The following is a 15,758-nucleotide window of genomic DNA, read 5'->3' on the forward strand; positions in this document are numbered from 1 at the left end:
TGAGAAAATATGCTTGGAGATGTGAAGTCAGAGATTTAGATGGAAATCAAATCATGCAGAGCCTTGTGAGAAATGGCATGGAGTTTTGATTTTCGGCCAAATGTAATGAACAGCCATTGGAGGGTTTTCAACAGGAAAATGCTGTAAAATGATTGACTATTGTAAAAAATTTATTCCAGTTTCTGTATAGAAGACAATATTTAGATGTCAAGAGTACAGGCAGATAGAACAATAGGAAGTTATTGCAGTACTCCAGGTGAGGCAGCTACCAGAGTTGATAATTTTGATGAGGCTTATAGCTGTACACTACTGAGAAGTTAATAGACTTGAGATATGTTTTAAAAGTAGAACCTATATGACTTGTTGATGGATTGAATATGGAAAATAAGAGAGAAGGAATCATCAAAATAATTACCCTAGAGTTTTTCCTTGAATACTTTGGTGAAGCCATTTACTCTGATGGGGAAGACTCCAACAGAAACGGGTAGGGGAGGAGAAAACAAATTTTGTTTTTATATGTTAGGTTTGAGATCATCTTTGGACTTCTAAGAGAAGCCAGTTAGGCAGTTAAAATATAGGAGGCTGGACCTCAGGGAAAAAGACTGGAATGAAGATATCACATTAGCATTTGTATGAAGTAAGATACTCTCAATAGCAAATTAAAGAACACCTTACTAAAATTTACTTAAATATTATTAATATTTGTTATGTCACTTTATTATATCTATTTATTAAATCCAACTCTAGAGAGTACCAAGGTTTATTCACTAGATAATTAATATCAAAACCCTGGGTCAGCCTCTCTGGGAGTCTCCGGGCCTATCCCCCGTGCTTCCAGACTTTGTGCAGCAACTCGAGCATCACATCCTCCCATGGCAACAGAGGAAGGCAGAGTCACTGCAAGGAGAACATGCAGGAGAAAGGGGTTCTTTTTAAAGTTAGCTCTCTCTTCTGATTGGGGAAAAGAGAGAAAATATCTTCCAGAAAACTACCAATGGATTTCCCTAATGTCTTCCTCCAGAGCTACAGCAAATGCCCATCCCTATACCATCCTTTGCAAAAGGGAAGTGTATTATCTAAAATTGAGAGGACAAGTATGAGTTATTACTTGTGAATGAGGTTCCATCATCAAAGAAAAAGCTAGGGCATGTTGGGAAGGTAACCTTCCATGTCTGCTACAGGAGACATTCTCTTATAGATTGTATTTAAAATCAGGACCAGATGATGTCCCCAAAAATACACCCACTGTGGACTCAAGATATCTTCATCCTCTCTGTATAAAACTCTATATGGCTACTGGAAGAAACAGATTATATCAGCCTGATAAGGGGATAGACAGACCTGTTGAATCATAAATAGAACAGGCAGAAATAATAGAAGAAGAGCTTAGAACATTCACAGGAAAGTAGAAGAAACTGAATTTCGGAAAATAAGTTTCTGGGTTTTTGTACCACAATTGAGGGATTGTGGGTGGTATTTGAACATGAGCTAGTGCACCTGAATGTCTTAGGTGCCTGTGAATGCTACTGTTCACCAGCAGCCTCTGTGAGAGGGCTTAATAGGTATTAATTGTTCATTTGTTTCTGAGACTCTCTGAAATACCAGATGTTATGCCTGGAGCAAATAAAAGGCAGGCCTCTATCCTCAAAAAGTTCATAATCTCGGATGGTGATCTAGGTAAATAAGTAATATATTAAATATTTTTGCCATAACTCTCCTATTATTGTAATTTTTTCTGACATTAAAACTATAACCCAAGCAATCTATTGACATTTAAACCACGACTATCTGGTTTACACTGTCTTTCCAGACATTTACTTTGTTCTATTTGTTCCATTATAGAAAAGACAATGCGAGTTAATATCTGCATGTGTTTTTAAGTACAAATTCTTATCTGTGTCTGCCATATCACACGGTATTGTGAGAAGTCCAAAATTTAGGTTCTTTCTTAAATTTAATTATCTGGTACTTTCCTACAACAGTGTGTCTCCTATTGACATTTCAAATTTCATTTTGTTCGCATATCTTGTGTTTGTGTCTCCTTGATATGGATAACAATAGCTGGTGTGAGAGCTTATCTCCTTTTGATTCTGAAAATGTAATAAAGAAGGAAAATGCAAAGTAACAGCCACATGTGTCTGTTATTCAACAACCATCCAACTTCTGTATGAAACTAATTTGGGGGAAATACGGTATGCACGCTGCAGCTCAATCTCACTTGTGTCAAAGAGAAATATGAAAGGCAAGGGATGGTGCTGCTTTGACAAATACATGAAGAAATAAAGTATTGAAATAAAACAAATGAATGTGGCCTTATGAGAATCTTTGTTTTACTTATAAGGCACAGCAGTTTCACGAATGTGACCTTGCTTAATATATTACTGTTTTTACTTCAAAACAACAGCATTTGTATTCTTATCTAACAATTTATGAATACAAATGACATGAAAATCAAGAGATACTTTTATGCTTTATTTTGATTTTTATTCCATTTACTCCACTTGAATATATATGCTAAGTAATCATCAAAATTAAATGAATATTTGAGGGAAAATATAACATTAAAAGAACCCCTGAGAAGTTATGTAGTTCTTGCCTGACTCTAGGCAAATTTATAATATGTAAAGATCTTCTAAAGAAGAAATTCATATAACCTATTATAGAAACTCTTCCTTATTTCTAACTCAAATCTTTATATTTTATATTCAGCTTGTTGAAGTTTTTTCTTAGAAAATTTGTAATAAAACATCATGTCTCTTTGGCCTATAGCGAGTGAAAAAACCTTACAGTTAATTAATACAGAGATTTTAAAATTGCAGATCTCTAGATAACTCATTTTGTTTTCTTTGGATTTTATTCATAAAAGTAAACATTGATTTGTAATTAAGAGAAGGGAAGAATTCATGATTTGGAATCATTTTCTGTAAAAGAAGCATAGAATTAAAGATGTGGCACTATTTAAAATTAGAGATTAGACAGTTTTACCCACGAAAACTCTAGAGAAATAATTTTGATTTTCCAATATGATAAGAAAAACTCAAACATTCAGCCTTTCCCTTTCTTTGAACTCTTTCTTAGGCTAACAAGTTCTCCTAATCTTATAGTTTTAGGTGTTGTTTATAAAATTGATAGTTGTACATTTATAGATTTTACTAAATTGTACTCTTTTTGTGGATAAGTATCTTTATGCCAAGTTTTTTGGCTTTGTGTGTATTACTGTTTGAAAAAAGACTGATCATTTTGTAATGAGTATCATTACATGAAGAGCTATCATTTCCTGGAACCTTTTTTCTGCAGCCTCAAAATGTAGATCAGGGGCCCTAGAAAGTTAAGGGCCAGGCTCCTCATCAAGGTCATTTTCCTTTTCACACCACTGCCCTTTCCCCAACTCAAAGTCAGCCTAATGGTCAGGAAGGTTCACTTACAGGGAAAGAAAAGGAACAGTGCCTTCTTTACCTATGCCCTGCATAGCAGGTAACAATTACCTCAAATTCATTGTGGAGGATTGGAATATCCAAGAGTTTTAGAAACAGTTATGCTCGGACACTTCTGTGTGACCCAAGGCAAAGTGGCTAAGCTCTCCAACATATTGTCCTTTATACACAATAATTAAAAAGATCCCTCAAAACATTATCTCTAAGATAAGATATGAAGGTAGTTATGGTTTTTCCAAACTATTTTGACTTGTACTTTGTCAGTAGAATGAGGCTATATTAAGATACAACTTTAAATAGTGCTTCATAAACAGTGGATGGCCATGGAAGCGAATTAGTGGCTTGTGATTGGCATTTTGAATAAAACAGAATAGAAAAAAATAAAGGATGTATGTTACATCAAATGCAGCGAGGATTAGTATTGCTTTGTGAAACTTTGTATATTTGTACTGTGTATATGAAATTGTGCTGTAAAATGTATTTCTTACCATGTGTAAAAGTTTTCCAAAAATGTTTAAAAGATGTCGGCCTACAGAATTGGACCATCTAGTACAACATGAAAACCCCCTAAAAAATACCACTCAGAGATATAGAGCACAGACTGGCATTCAGCACCACTAGAAAGAAGCAGTGCAGTGATGATCTTCAGGGTCTGTGATTGCTTTGGGCAGTCTTCTTGCTGCCATGTTGCAGTAAGTAAGGTATCTGAGCTGCAGTCATCATGTGGGTGTAATAAGTAACAACTCACACATGCCCATTCAGTTGGGCACTTGTGGGAAAAAAGCAAATAGAATAGTGTATCCTTATTTAGTTTACGTAAGAGCTGTGTTTAGGTATCTTTCCTCAGAATTCATGGTACTATGATGACTGCAGAGAAAATTCTCTATGTGTTTTCTCTACAAACTTTTACACTTGCTCTTTGGCATTTTTTTGTCAGCAACAAGATGGCTACTGTATGCTAATAAAATCCCTGTGCATCTACCCACAATTCATCCCTTCTGATGGCTTTATATCTAATTACTTAAAGCCTGTATTATGTTTATCTGTTTTCTAAAACAGAATATGAAACTGTCAGTCCTAAATTATCCTGAACCCCAATCTGTGAAATGACACATAATGATGGGAAAATATATTCCTTATCAGAACAACCAGGTGTTCTCAAATATTGACTGAGCTGCATAATCATTTGAGCAAAGTATATCTTGCAAGAAAAGGCACTAATGTTCAAATTCTTGCATTTTTATTTTCCATGAGTTTGGTGTTTTCCTTTCAGAATAATCATTGTTCATGTTCTTGATAAAATCAAGTTGATGCATCAAGGCAGCCATCCTTGAAGATATAAAGCCTATGACATTAGGTCCTGTGATGTTGTTTTACATGTTGCTTACTGGCATGGATGCCCATTCAGAAATTCTGCTATTCTACTGGGACTCCATTTTTGTTTTTCTAGAAGCAACTGCACACCCATAGAATCTATCTTCTGGGAAGAAAACCTTTCAAATAAAACACACTCTGCATTTATTTATTTTAAGCCACATTAAAATTTTAAAAGGCAAACAAAATTTTAAAAGTATTTACATGAACCATATGAAATTGCTGATACTTTAGTTTCTTTGGCCTATAAAAATGATGATTTCATATATCCCAATCCAATATTACTTTTCAAAAAGTAAAGTAATATTCTAAACCCAATATGCAATTGCTTTTAAGTATCCAAATTCTTTGAGTTCAGCTGGTATTAGAAGCAGTCTGTTGCTTTTCTTCATTCTCATACTTAACAAATATTGTCTTAAGTTTCTACTATGTTCAGAGTACCAGGCATGTGGTAAAGAAAAAATAAAGCTGACACAACTTAATAATTATGAAACATTTTTTATGATGATAGTATGTTGTTTGCAGAACAAAAAAGTTGTATGCTTCCTTTGCCCATAAAGTGACCCAAAACTTTATAACTCCTTCACATGTGTGGTTTTTCTTAAGCATTTCCTCACCTTGGTACTGCTTTTTATCAAATTCCCTGTATTTATTTCCTCCTGAGTAGATTCACCCTGAATCAACCTGTCAGTGTAGTTTAGTCTTTCCCAGATATTGTTCCCCAATTTTTTATGTAAGAATTAGCCTAGTCTCTTTGTGTCTTGAAACATTAACAAAGCACTTAAGTGAGTATCATTTCAATTGCACTAATCACGATAAATAAAACATTAGTTGTTCTCATATATTGTTGTTCCTTCAGTTTTGAGGAGAGAATCACAAGTGGATGTCTATGTAGTTTGTCCCTTTGTAAGACATTCACTGAATAGTCTGCCTATTCTGCCTAGCCTTTCACATTTACTTGAGAAGCGTCATCGTAATTTTTCTTTTTCTTTGTTTTCTTTTTCTTCTCCCTTTTTTTTCTTTTCGCTTGGTGAGCATCCTTTGTTCTGAGGATGATTTTTTTTTTTTTTTTTTTTTTGAGATGGAGTCTCACTCTGTGGTCAGGCTGGAGTGCAGTAGCACGACCTCAGCTCACTGCAACCTCCGCCCTCCAAGTTCAAGTGATTCTCCTGCCTCAGCCTCCTGAGTAGCTGGGATTACAGACACCTGCCACTGCACCTGGCTAATTTTTTGTATTTTTAGTAGATACGGGGTTTCGCCTTCTTGGCCAGGCTGGTCTTGAACTCCTGACCTCGTGATCCACCCGCCTCGGCCTCCCGAAGTGCTGGGATTACAGGCGTGAGCCACCGTGCCCGGCCAATATTTTTGAAACGAATGCTTCCCACCATCAATATACCCAATGCTGCAGGGTTTCTGTTTTTTGTTTTTTTTTTTTCAGAGTTCTCACTTTGTTTCTCCAAAATTGGTCATCCCACCTGTGATTGCTGCACTGAAGCTCCCCAGTCTATATGCTGAGTACAGTAGGGCAATTCATGGAAGCCAGCGATTCTCCACCTTCACTTCACCCTGGATCACCTGGGGAGTTTTAAAAATACTGACACCTGGGTTTCACTCCCAAGATTCTGATTAAATAGGCCTGAACCAAAGCCTGAGCATTAGGATTGTTTAAATCTCCCAGGTGTAGCTTAATGCACAGTGAAGCCTGAGAACCACTAATTGAAGTTTTAACAAGAATCCCCAGGCACAGCCTTGTGTCTTTAACCTCATTGAAACCAGGCCCAAACTTTGGAATAGGCTAAAAGCTAATGTCTATATCCACTTTTAGAAAACCATTGTAGTGATTCATTGGCTACCATTTATTAAGTTTTTTCTATCTGCCCAAAATTCATCAGAGCAGAGCTCAGATCTCAATAGAAGTGAGAAACAATAACCGTAATAGTCTTGAAGTCACTCTTTGGTATCCACTGCCAGATTGTGCTACTCACCTAACAATTTGGGCAGCTTTCTCCAGAGAGTAATTAACATCTTTGTAAAGATGTAATCACCTGAAGCAGCTATATAAGCAAGAGCAGTCTCAAGAGCTTTCATTTCTAGCAGCAAAGAAATTGTATTACAGTAGCATTTTGCCAGCATATCTTAGAACATCAGTGTAATCAGTACTAGAATGATGCATTGTAAGACTGAATAACAGAAAGAGATTAATTTCTATTAAATATCTACGTCTGTTGGTTCCCCAAGGTAGATTATGCTGGGAAAATCTAATGGAGGATTTTTTTTAACCCAGCCTCCTTTCACTCCGTGCCCAATTCCTGCAGTTGTTGCTGAGGTTCACCAGATGGATTAAAAGAAAAAACAAGAAGAAGTGGCCCTAAACATGTAAGCAATCCTCAATTCATTGCTGTTTGAATGAACTGTGGTGTTATTTACATTCAGTCTTAATTTACGTGGAAAATGACATCCTTTTGCTTAGAAACAAAGATAGTTTTCTTTTTCTACGTAACATTATTCACTGCAGGATCAAAAACTTGCCTGAAGTTTCTGAACCGAACTTATTGTTGTCCATAATGTCACTAATAACCCAGGTCTATCTCCATCCAGGATTGTTACAATAAGGTCTAGAGGTGTAATTATAGGTATAATTTGACCTCTTTTTTACTACCTTCATACAATTTACTTGGTTGAAAGATCTCTGTCAGCTTTTGCTGAACTTTATGCTTCACTACCTCAGTGCATTAAGTAAACCATAAAAAGAGGCATTAATAGTAATTTTCAATGACTATAATCTCCAGCTGCTCTCAAGAGAATCCCTTGATCACATCTATTGCCATGATTTTGGCTTAGAAAAATGTTACTAAGCGCCGACTTCTCCCTTAAGGAAGGGTTGGTTTCAGGATTTTATAGGGGAATCTTGCAAAGGCACCTTTGCCCATTGACCAGTGTATTGAGACAAAGTTAGAGAAAAGAATGAGATGGGAACTCTGCTGGGTGTCTGTTCTGTTTTGTCAGAACTTTGTTAAAGCCGTGGGGAAGAGCTTTAAACTTCCCTTGATTGTTATTTTAGACGCTAATAGTCAAGTGTATTCTTTAAGGTTCTTAAAGTTCAGAAAGGCCACATACACTGTGGCCTTGACACTGTTACCTATCAAGAGTTAGGTTTCTAAACATCACATCAAACAGCATATGCAGAATGAGCCCAAGAACAGTATGATTTGAGGATGCTGTGGAGTTCCATGCCACACCCTACAAATCTATATATCTGCTTTTCCTGCTCAACTCTAGTTTGCCAAAATACAGAAAACGGGTCAAATAAATCACAGATATAAAGAACACAAGTACACTAACAAAAGCAGCCTGGGAAATGCAGTGCTTTAAAGGAAACTCAGAAACAGAGTTTGGATTATTCACAGGATAAATATAGGCCTGGTCACTGTATGAAGAATCTTTTGAATGGTAAGTCATAGAAACTATGTGAGCTAATCTCAGTGATTTTTATCAAAAAAGACACTGGGCTATCTACAGAACCCAAGGAAGCATTAAGCTTTAGCATCTCAAAGAGAGAGGGATCAAAAGCAAATACAGGGAGCTCAGCAGCAGGAGTATGGTCTCCAGGTTTCTGGAAGTCTCTTAGAGGCCCAACAGCATATGCCTCTATATCTCTCAGTTCCAATTCCAAACTGGCAGGAAAGTCATTTGATTTTTCTAGTTGTATAAGAGGCTCATCCTATATGAATCAGTGAATTAGCAATAGCCAGGAAAGCTGTTCTTAGAACAAAAACATGGCCCGTGGGAATCATTGCTATAGACAGTGTGAGCAGCTCTCACTTGGAAGGACCTAGATAGATAACTCTATAAGATTCTTTTATGGCTATTTTCACAGAGTCCTTAAAATAAAGAGAGGTCACCAAAATATAGGGAAACTTATGTATCACGTTATTCCCAATGCCTTGGTCTTTTCTATTTTGGCTTAATTGCCTTATATTCTTGACAGCTAGATATTAAATAATTATGCATTGAGAGAAGGTGGTAATATTTTGCTTTTAAAAATAGGATTAAACTAGTCTGTGAGCAACCTTGAGTTTCTTTTCTCTTGAGTTTATAAGTGATACTTGAGGAGGAGCATGCACTGAGGGTATCTTCTGCCCTCCCAGAAGCCATCTATTACCCAAATTATGTATCTTTCCCCTTTCTTTCCTTCTTTCTCTTTCCTGTTTTTTTTTTTTTTTTTTTTTGAGAAATGAGGAAGAAAACAGTGGAGTTGGGATGAGATGACGGGTAGGAAAGGCCATGAGGAAAAAGAGACACATGGGGAAGGAAAGACAGTGTCTAGCAGAGAACACTGTTGTTAAACGAGGTATCCCCTCACCCAGCAGCCTCATGGAAAGAGAACCACTGCTTCAAGGAATAATTCTGGAGAAGTGAGACTGACTCCACAGTCACCCCATCTTTCTCTTAGTGACCCTGGTGCCTGAAATCACTTTACAAAAGCTCCGACCCTCAGTCCACATTTAACAAGGAAAGACTGTGTTCATTTAAATTCAAAACAAGTGACAAATTGGCTCCTATCAGATCTTCGCCCCAGATCAGGTTTTGGTATATCTGAGAACAAATGGAACAAAAGAATTACAATAATCTGAAAAGAAAAAGGAAAGAGCAGGATCTGAGAACCCCCAAAATGACTCTTGCTTTCTTCATAGTTTGCCTAGTGCTGTCCTTGATTAGAAGTAATTTTATTTCATTTGCCTATGAAAAAGAAAAATATTGAAATTATGACCAAGCATGGAGATATTTTACAGATACCGACCTTTAATTTAGCTGAAGGAACAGTTAGGGCAAGAGCACAATAGTCAGGATTTCACTATGAAACAAATTTCATTCATCCTCAATGGACGATAACCCTAAATATGTGAACTCAGTGCAACCTATGTGTGAAGTCTCTTTGCCAAGGAGCAGTGCTGCTTGCTTTGTTCAGGGATCTGGATTATGAGCACTCTGAGGACAGAAGTCATGTCTACTGTGCCATGACATAACACCCAGCACCTAGCATAGGGCCTGCACATGGAGGCGCTGGGCTGAGTAAGATTTGCTGAAAGGATATTAAATCATAAAGCAGTATCTAAGCAACGATATGATGTTTGAGAAATCTTGGGAAGCAGTGTAGAATTAGTAGTGTTTAAGAGTGGGGACTCTCAAGTTAGATTAAATTGATTCAAATCATAACTGCATTCTCTAGCTTTGTGATCTCTGATTTGTTTATTCTCTCTAAATCTGGTTACTTTCTCTGCAAACTTGGAGCAATAATATGAGCTTCCTCATGGGATCATTCTTAAAAATAAATCAGCTTTTGGACATAAAGCACTTAGCACATCTTCTTTCACACAATGAGTACTCAGAAATATTAAGTACAACAAGTTGCTGTACAGCTATGTGCAAAGTCCATTGGAAATTTGGTCAATATCTTGAGTTTCCGTATTGACAGAAATTTTCACTCTATCACACAGATTACTGATCAAGGGATGGGTGAAATAAAGCTTGGTGATAAAAAGGTCTCTTTGTAGATAGTAATATTGATGTTCTAGGACATCAACACTTTGGACCATGTCACAGAATGTGGCTTATTTTAGTGCTCTGCCCTATCAACTAACAAATAAATTATAAAATTCAAATAGGAAGCTCTGATCCAGCAAGTAATTTTTGGAAATTCATATCTGTGTTTTTCATCTACATTAGCATCATTCAAGGAGCAGTAGCATGCTCTTGGCTGTGGTCCTAAGTGTTTTTGAAACTTCATTTGCAACATTCTCTCTAGAAAGGCAGCAAACAATTTAGAGGCAACATGATGGTGTTATTTGTCAAAGAAGATTCTTACGTATATCTATAGTTTCACTTTCTGAGGGTTATTTTTAAAGAGTCTAGGTCTTTGACGTGTTTTTCTATTTTTTTGTCTAAAAGTGGGAGACTAATAGTGCTGATCAAAACCAGGATAACCATGATGTAAACTGTTTCTGACAGCCCTTCTAATGACAAGTTCAGTTCTGATTTATATCGCCTTTCCTTTTCTTTTCTAATCCCTCCAGCCTGGAAGAAATAGTCTGTTTTGGATGGAATGTATATCTGTCAGAATACATGTGATTAATAGCAACTGGAATTAAATTAATCACACTCTCAATATTTGAATTTGTGTGTTATAGAGAGGATAGGTACGTGTAATACAGGGTCCAGTGTAGCACTTTGGCCCACTGAAGTGAGGTAATTCAGGAATCAGTCACTGTCAGTAGTTAATATATTCAATATTAGTGAGAATGGGAGAGGGGATCATCACAAGGTGTAGAAGCTTGCTAATATCCCTACAAAGAATTCATTAACTTCAATATGATGTGATTTGAGAGAAAACGTTCTAATCACTACACCTTTTAAATAAGCACTTGCATTTAATAGGTGCCAGAGTGCCGACTGTACAACTGGATATTATTTCATACTAAGAAATGCTTACTGTTGGAAATGTATCAGTGAAGTTCATGGAAATATACAAAATGTTTGAAGTGTGAAATAAATGCAAACATTGCCAATATTAGATCAGATTATATTAAATTGGATTGGGGTGTGTTAGAATATAGGACGGGCAACATCTCTAAAGTAATTCAAAACTAATTCACCATTACTAAGCTGTGATTCAGCTGCAAACAAAGTGGAAAGCAGAGCGCAATTTTGTTTTCAGCTAAGCAGTGGAAGGATTAAAAATTGTAAACTTCTTGGAAACGAAATACCTCCTTTGCTGTTTAACATAAGTGGTATTTAAAAATGACTTTTCAGAATTGCCTGAACTGCTTCTTTTTTTTGTTGTGTTTTGTTTTGTTTTTGAGACAGTTTTGCTCTAGTTGCCCAGCCTGGAGTGCTATGGTGCAATCTCAGCTCAATGCAACCTCCACTGCCTGGGTTCAAGCGATTCTCCTGCCTCAGCCTCCCAAGTAGATAAGATTACAGTTACAGGCATGTGCCACCACACCCAGCTAATTTTGTACTTTTAGTAGAGACGGAGTTTCACTGTGTTGGTCAGGCCTGTCTCAAACTCCCGACCTCAGGTGATCCTCCCACCTCAGCCTTCCAAAGTGCTGGGATTACAGGCGTGAGCCACCGTGCATGGCCGCCTTAACTTCTTCTTAATTTGAATACATAAAGCTCTTTATCCTTAAAGGGAAATTATAATTTGTATAGTTGAAGCTGTCAAGACTGAGGTTGGATTTCCTAATGGTGCCTTAGTCATTCATACACATTATTCTGGGGCCAAAGGGTTCCAATCAGTATTTTGTTTGGGGAAGAAATTTTTTTCATCATGATTTAATGAATTAAATATTGTTGTTAGACCAAGTGGTTTACCTTTTTACATCAATATCTATTGATCAAATACCTGTATATTCAGTTTCTCCAAGAAATGCCAATTTAAATTCCCCAAAATATCGCTACTTAGAAAAAATAAACAAAAACAATCTTAGCCACACTGTCAACAGAAAGTTTCAAATAAATTAGATAATTGAACAGTGCCTTTCCAAGAATTCTGAAAGTTTACACTTCTAATGTGATTGCCCATGGGATCCCTTATTTGTCCATACCTTAGTTCATATACTATTCTAGTGTAAAAATTACAGCAAGTATAAGGGGCCCCAAGAGATTTCTAGTTTAAACTTTCAGTGGCTAAAAATTGCCATTATGTAACCAGTTTACCTATTTTACATGCTACATTTAATGGACTAAAATGATGATATTTTGCAAATCCTTTACACATTATGAAGTTCATTTCTTTAAAAAAAAAAAGCCTCATTCTTCTAATGAAGCCACTGTCAGTAGTACAGTAGAACATTCTAAAGTTTCATCATTCAGAGATAATTTAGAGAATATTAACTTTAGTTCCTATTATTAATTGGATTCAAATACCAACACTTAGTAGTTTTCTCTTCCTTTAGTGCAAATTTTAACTCTATTTTATAAAGAAGAATACAGTTCAAACAACGCATTTAAGGAGAATCTGTGACTAGGATTTAGAAGACTAAAGATGTTACACTGCTCTCTCTACAATCCATTCTAATGGTTGGAAAGATCATGTGCTATTAGTGACTATATAAAGGCTCAAGGAGTCAGCACACCACCATTATCTGACTAATTGCTTTGTGAAGTGCTTTTAGAAAAACTGGAACTGAAAGGCACTCCATACTACTAATTTATTTTCTGTTCTTAGTGTCAGTGATGCATGAGAGAACAGCATATTGTAAAGTGTGTTTTTCTGGTGATAATATTTTTGTCAAAGTGATGCAGATTTTAAAATACGCTCTTGCTGAAAGGTACAAACTTATCATCTGTTTTTCCTGATGTGAAGTTTATCTTCTGGATATTGATTTCTTCAACTTTCTTCACTCAAATAAACTAGTTTTTTTGGCACTTGCTTGGAATTTAAAAGAAGCTAAAAAGAGTACATGGATTAATTTCAGTGGTTGAATTAACTGAGACGTTTGGCTTTTGTTGATTTCAGGGTTTTATAATCCTATTTTAAGAGCATTCTCTGCTTTAATCATCTGCATGATAAAATAACTAATATATTTAAGGAAAAAACGCTGCTACAGTTGCATAGAAATGTTTATAGGTCCCTTTTATAAAAAAGTATAAAAATGTAGTTTTTGTTTCTCATTTCTTTAAAACAATTAAATCAATTTTATTATAGACTTACTACAATCCTTTGCTGGTTAAAAAAAATTCACAGAAATAACATGGAAAAAGTAAGCTTAAGCAAGAACGAAGTGCATCAATGCAACGTGCTCCCTCCCCAGTCGAAAGACTATGAAATAAAAGCAACCATGGCATATGCTTGCTGCTCCTTTATTATAATTTTCATTTATGAACAACTTACTTGCTCTTAGCTGAAATTTCCTCAGTAGGAGGAATAACAGCACACTTGTGATTTCAACATGAAATATTCCTTGTTTGGCTTTTTGCTCATTGCCAGTTTTTTTTTTTTTTTTTATGAAGGAAAATTTTGCTTAAAATAATGTCTCATCATTTCACATTTTTAAAAGTTTTTCCTAATGAATGATGTTTGGCTTTTGACCTCAATTTTGGTATCCAGGTAGGGAGCTACACTGAAAATGTTCTCATGCTGTTTTTATTTAAATGCCCTGAACTCTTGCCCTGAGCTTATTTCATTTATATTCCAAGTCTCCTCTAATTGTGAATCTAGTTTAGCATCACTAATGACTATGTATTCCTTGACTCTCAAATTCACTGAGTCACTCCACTGGGATCCTTCTATTGTTGTTAAGGAGATGAGGAGGTAAAATAAGGCAGAATGAGAAACATAGGAGCCCCCACTTTGTTTGGAAATGATTTTATGAGATTTAAAGTTTTAAAAATATATGTGTTATATTAAGAGCAGTATGTAGCTTCCTTTTAAAATGAGTACAAGGATCTTTTATTTATGCAGCATCTTTCTTCCCTAAGGAGTGTTACAAACTATACAAACTATACAGAGTGCAGAAATCACTTGATCCACCACTGGAGTGGAACAAAGCAGTTGTTTAACAGATCACAACAATACTGCAAAATCATTTAAGAAAAGAATTCAATGAGAGAGTACAGCATCCCAAAGAAACTGCAGGGAGACTTAGAAAAGCAGACTACAGTCTCTCAACTTAGAATTTGGCTAGGATATTCAGGCCAAACACTTCATTCCATTTTTTTCCCCCTTAAAAATTGTAATGCCTTTGATCCAGTGATTGGTATCTAGAAATTTAAGTGTTTCTATCACATGACATCTCCTAGACCTAGTCCCTTGGAAATTACTTGTCTAGAACTGATCCCCCCCCACCACACACACACACACACACAAATTCCACTTAATGACTTGCAATCTTCACTCTTCTAGTGTACCTGCCTTCCTACCTTCATGTATCCTTTCCAAACACAGTCCTAGTCAACGTTAGCAATATTGCAACACATATGTTATTTAAAACCCACAGTGGCCGAGTTGTAGCTTATCAAAAGCCTCATAAATATGAACAGGCATACACTTAAGACATCACTGCAAAATTAGAAAAAATTTAGAGATATTCAATGAAGTTAAGTAAATAATGTAGTAGTAAAATAAACCTAGTATGCATCATTGATTGGTTGTTGCTTCTTTGTTTCTGATTACAAAAAGGTATACTTTAATTCATATTATACTGCAGATCTTTCTGAACTCCCAAATATGATCTATTCGTACTTTACATGTTGATGATGTAGTCTGTTTTCTCAATTTGTAAGTGTTGGACAGTCCCATTTCATTTTACATAATTCTATAGAAACTACTTCTACAAAGAAAAAATGTAGGCTTTGAAGTCAGATTACAGCTATTTTTTTTTCAATCTGGCAGGTTTGAATCATCACTCTCTCTAAAAGGATTAATTTCTTTTGTTCCAATTTAAAGCAACAATTGCCAGCATCTTGAAAAGTATCAATTATGTGGAAAAACAGCCATGAGCAGAACCATAGGAAAATAGTTAACCTTCGTCTTTAGAGTAACTGTGATGCCACTAATAATTCCATTTTCTATGTTCCCAAATATCTAATGACCCTCCTTTTTAAAAATCTAATACTCTATTCAAGAAAAGGTAATTACATGTAGTTTCTATGTATAAGAAATAATAATGAAAAAACATTCATATTCACTGAAATTTTATTTGATTTACAGTTATTAGTGAAGCTACCAGTTGTCTAAAATTCTTAAAGATAATGTACTTTGGCATTTTAAAGTATGCTATATTATTATTAAAAACAAATAAATTGTATTATAAATATGAAAGTGATGACAATTGCAATTTCTATCAAAGTAATTATAGCATGTAACTAATTCAGCTAATTCTCACTGACCTCTCTTATGTACCTGATCAATTCCAAGATTTGGATATGAAGCACTGAGGACAGTCT

General features: G+C 35.7%; 1 protein-coding gene across 4 annotated transcripts in view; it reads left to right on the forward strand.

The window, feature by feature from the left end:
- The window catches only part of SYT1 (synaptotagmin 1), a 578,577-nt gene that overhangs the window by 124,284 nt on the left and 438,535 nt on the right, over positions 1-15,758 (forward strand). For 2 of the 4 annotated variants that reach the window (XM_058425422.1, XM_058425424.1), the window contains exon 3: positions 7,093-7,184. The exons of the other annotated variants lie outside the window; for them this stretch is intronic. The gene's annotated coding sequence lies outside the window, so the exon portion shown is untranslated. The remainder of the gene's footprint in view (positions 1-7,092; positions 7,185-15,758) is intronic. 4 annotated transcript variants of the gene reach the window in all.

The sequence above is a fragment of the Hylobates moloch genome, unplaced genomic scaffold, assembly GCF_009828535.3.
Source record: "Hylobates moloch isolate HMO894 unplaced genomic scaffold, HMol_V3 SCAFFOLD_12, whole genome shotgun sequence".
Lineage (NCBI taxonomy): Eukaryota > Metazoa > Chordata > Mammalia > Primates > Hylobatidae > Hylobates > Hylobates moloch.